Genomic DNA, 4700 nt, shown 5'->3' with positions numbered 1-4700 from the left:
TAGGTGAAAATAACAAAATAATAATGCCTAACCTTGTCGTGCCAATATAATATTTTGAGTGTACCTATTATACCTACAGTAATTTTTTTTTCAGAATTATATTATCATAGTCACGGGGATCAATGGGTATAATGGTGTAGTGTAATATAATTGGCACATACCGATATAAAAGCATATATTTCAAAGTTTTAATACTAAATTATTTTGTACGATAATGTTTCGATATATACAAAACAAACCGGTTTTTACAAGCTTTAAACTAACCCAGGGTCAAGAGGGGGAACCTCAGTATAAGCTATAGAAGGGGAGTATAATATGTATGATTACTCAATAACGGATTTATTGCGATTTATACTGACAAATTATACGTTCGCTAAAATAATGTACATAATAATACCCGATATTAATGTGCACGCGGACTTCGAAATTTTAAACAATTTATATATCTATGCAAGGTGTATTATTATGAATGGTTTGTTGTTCTACGATACTGCAATTTTCACGGTAGTTTTCGAGAGGGCGTCCACAAAATATACATAGCCGTCGTATACATTAAGCTGGTATATAATATTATAATACCTACATCGTTTGATTTACGATAATAGGTAATTGATACAAACGTATATTTTTCAGACTATATATATACTATATTATATTATATTTATATAAAAAAAAATAGATCCTAAATTATTATCTATCTGTATAATATATTATATAGACATTTATAGAATATCTGAGTACGAAATACCTAAACGAGAAATCGCCTCTTCACACCTACCCACCCACCCACCCACCCACCAATGGACGCCCTTGTCAAAACGAGCGTTTATCGCAATTTAAATGGCGTACAATCAAGCGAGTTTTGAGTCACATGAATAAATAATTCGATATCTGTTGCAGCTATTGTATTCTCTGGCGGGCGGCGGCAGATAGGTGCTGCAGATGATTTGTCATTGAGACCGAAAAAGAGAAAGGACACCAAAATTTAAACCAATGTTATAGCTGCAGAAACTGTAAGTATAATACCTATATATATATATATATACGATATACCAAGTACCATAGCACTACCAACCTATAAACCTATATATAATATAAGCTGCGTGTTAGGTCTATATACGTATAACTTATGTATAAGTATACACTGAAGTGGTACCTATATCAACGGGGTAACCATCGAGGTGGTGAAAGAGGGAAGAAGCGAGGCAATTTCACTCCAACCACCGCAATAAAGGAATAATAATTATATACTAATATATATATAAATATAGCTAATAACTTATTGACGTAAAAGGAAATGATATTTTTACTGGAACAACCATTTTTTTTTGTAATCCATCAGTCATTTCGCTATTTTACAGACTGAAATCCCTGGCTGCGTCTCTGAATATAAAATATTATACATCAATTATTAAATATTATATAACAATAGAGCAATCGAATGAACTGCAGTCGAAAGTGATATTATTAGTGCGATGATTACCTACTCACAATGGTGAGTATTTATTTAGCCATATTTTATACCGATCTGAATTCGCACTGTCTTAGAAATTCGCGCTCATGCCCTGTTTCCCTGCCTTAAATATAAGCCTCTGACGTGATAATCGTATACCATAATATTATAGGTACTCGATATGAAAATAGTTTTATATTGTTTCTATAATATGTTGGAACATATAACACGGTTATAATGATAAGAACCGCGAAAATATACATTTTTGTGTCTGAGAGAATTTTGTAATGACTGCAGTTTGCGATGACGGGGGGCCCGAGACTTATTATAGCGTTTGTCGCAGTGCGGTGCGCGCGTGGTGGAAGGTTAGGTTATAACGCGTAAAATCGTAAAATAATTCGGCCTGGCAGTGCGCGAAGTCGGTGCCGGTTCAAGGTCCCCGCCGAGTTCGACAACGGCGCACGCGTGGAGGCGACACGAGAGTACAATTTTTTTACAATTTTTATTTTTATTTTTTAATGGTTTCTGGTTAAAAAGAGACGGCGCGTACGTATAGACGCACGGAGGGCCGCAGCAGAAGACTGACGAACAACAAAGACTGAGAGAGAGAGAGAGAGATAGAGAAAGAGAGAGAAATTATTATAGGCGGCCAACGACCAAGGTCAAAACTGGTTAGGTTTTTGGCGTAGGTCTGGGTCTGAAAAAAAAAAAATTTAAAGAAACCGGAATGCGGTCGTTCGTAAAAAATAAAAAAAAAAATAAATAAGTAAGTAAAATAAAAACCCCCGACGTACATGCATTTTCGACTAATGTCGCCGTCTGCAGCAGCGTGTGTGCCGTTCGCATCTTCGACAAAAAGAGCGAAACGAAAAGCGTAAAAAAAAAGCAAAGCAATAAATACATAAATTGCATCCATCGGGTAAGAAAATAAAAAAAAACGGCTGCGGGAACACGACCGGTTTGCGACCGACCGAACGACCGACCACAAATCCGCCCGCCCGCCTGACCTGACCTTACTTCACGTGCATTCGGTTGCCCCTGCTCCGAGTTGCAGCATCGCGTTATTATGGTATATTTATATATTACTCCAAAATAACAAACTTCAATGTATATATATATATCATACAACCATCTGCACATCGACAGGGGACTCGTAAAAAACCGGTGCGCGCACTCGTGTGATTATTTTTTTAGATTGCGATTTTTAAGTGCCGAAAAAAAAAATTATAATAAAAACGTCGTGTCCGTTCACTGCCGCGCATAAATGTGCGCACATATTATAATAATAATATATACCATTTTATCCCGCCGAGATAATAATATATTATATAAACCTATATGTATATATATATGTATTGTATTTACGCGACGCACACTGCGGGGCCCCAAACTGTCGATAAAAATTATATGCACTACCTGTATTATATGTTATTATTATGATAAAACCGTCGTCGACATGACTGGACCGTAAAACGATATAATCTTGCGGCGGTTCGATAACCCTGCCGATTCGTGTATATATTATATATATATAGGTATACCACTACAGAGGTATATACCACTGCGACTTACGTATACCTATAAATATTTAGTGTGTATACACTGTACACTGATACTATATTATACAGTTGATATACCTAAAATATCTACATTATACTGAACGCACCGGGTTAGGTATGGTTATGTACCTATGTTATTATGGTGTATTTTATTATGCTGCGATTGGACGCGAGACCACGCATCACGAGAGGTATTTTTTTTACTAATTTATCATATATTTATAAATAAATTATAACTTCTGAATTTTCGCGCTGCCTCGCTAATTTATTTTACGCCCTCCTTTCTTATTAACTTCAGTTTTATGACGGTATAAACACGAACTATTTGTATGGGTACCTATATATATATATATATATATATATTATGTTGTCAAATACAAATTAGACGAAAAAATAATGAAAAATTATTAACTATAGTTTTCGAAAAAAGCAATTGCAATAAATTCATAATAGTTCATAATAAATAGAAATAATTGAATATAATAATAAAACTAGCTATGTCAAATGTTGTAAAAACTAATTTCTGCATTATGATTAGAAAATACGATATATAATCGCGGAGAGTTAATTAATAACAATTATGTAATTACCTATATATTATGCAAAAGCTTAAAAATCATATAAAGGAAAGTGCAACCCCTATAAAAAATGTTCAGCCAATGCACTCCAGAGCCCCCATAAATACGTAAAAACCTATAGGTACACTGTATCAAAATTAGATATATATATATATATATATTGTTCACATTATTAGTGCATAATATAGCTACGAATGAATATTGATGGTTTGGAAGTAAAGAAAAACAAACAAAATAATAAATCCGTTCGAATATCAGTTAGGTACGAAATGAAGAAAGCGTTCTTAAAACTTGATAACATATTAATACGGTTGGCATTGGCTAATAATATGATAATATGTCTATATCGCATTTGAACAATATTATGGTTTGTTTACATCAAGCCACGGCACCTTTGACCTAAAAACAATACTCAACCAATAGTTTAATTTAAATTGGACTTTCTTCATTGTGTGTTCAGTTTTTATAAATTTAATATAATATAATATATTGTAACAATAACGATGCCACCTGCAATATTATAATGATCTATTCACATACGAATAACAATATAATATAATAATAATATATCGGTATTATAAATTATACTTCAACAACTCCTGCGACTAATTATTATTTAATTAATATCTATATTTACTATTCCATCATTTTAATTATATTATATTGGTATGTACCTTCGTTTCCGTCACGTCATGCAATAATTATAAATATTTGAATATCTATTGACATTTTAATATAATATCTTTGCCGTGTTGAATGAAAAAGAGCAATAACTGCGAATCTTACATTATATATTCTCGATTCAAGACATAACGAGTATAAGTTAATATTATAATATAAATAATTGCACTGTTGTTTTTCTAATATATGTTATACAGACGCGAAGATGATCATTTTAAAACCGTAAATAATTGTTAATTTATTATTTTATAACTATTATAATCTTACCTTTAAATTTTATAAGTGATCAATTCGCTCTAATTTTAAAAATAACATGAGTCAAATGGATTTTTTGGAACGTAAAACTTGCTACCCTATGTTTCTTACGTTTGTAAGACAGAAACAAGATAATATGCGGGCGTCACACTGTTACAAAATATTATAATTTAT

The 4700-nt window shown here is 32.5% G+C and overlaps 1 protein-coding gene across 1 annotated transcript in view; it reads left to right on the top strand.

The window, feature by feature from the left end:
* The window catches only part of LOC100161761 (mushroom body large-type Kenyon cell-specific protein 1), a 125380-nt gene that overhangs the window by 63002 nt on the left and 57678 nt on the right, over window positions 1-4700 (top strand). The window contains exon 2 of the mRNA XM_029489164.1: window positions 901-1013. The gene's annotated coding sequence lies outside the window, so the exon portion shown is untranslated. The remainder of the gene's footprint in view (window positions 1-900; window positions 1014-4700) is intronic.

This window comes from Acyrthosiphon pisum, chromosome A2, assembly GCF_005508785.2.
Source record: "Acyrthosiphon pisum isolate AL4f chromosome A2, pea_aphid_22Mar2018_4r6ur, whole genome shotgun sequence".
NCBI lineage: Eukaryota > Metazoa > Arthropoda > Insecta > Hemiptera > Aphididae > Acyrthosiphon > Acyrthosiphon pisum.
Note: the sequence above shows the minus strand (reverse complement) of the source record. Positions and strands in the feature narration are given on the sequence as shown.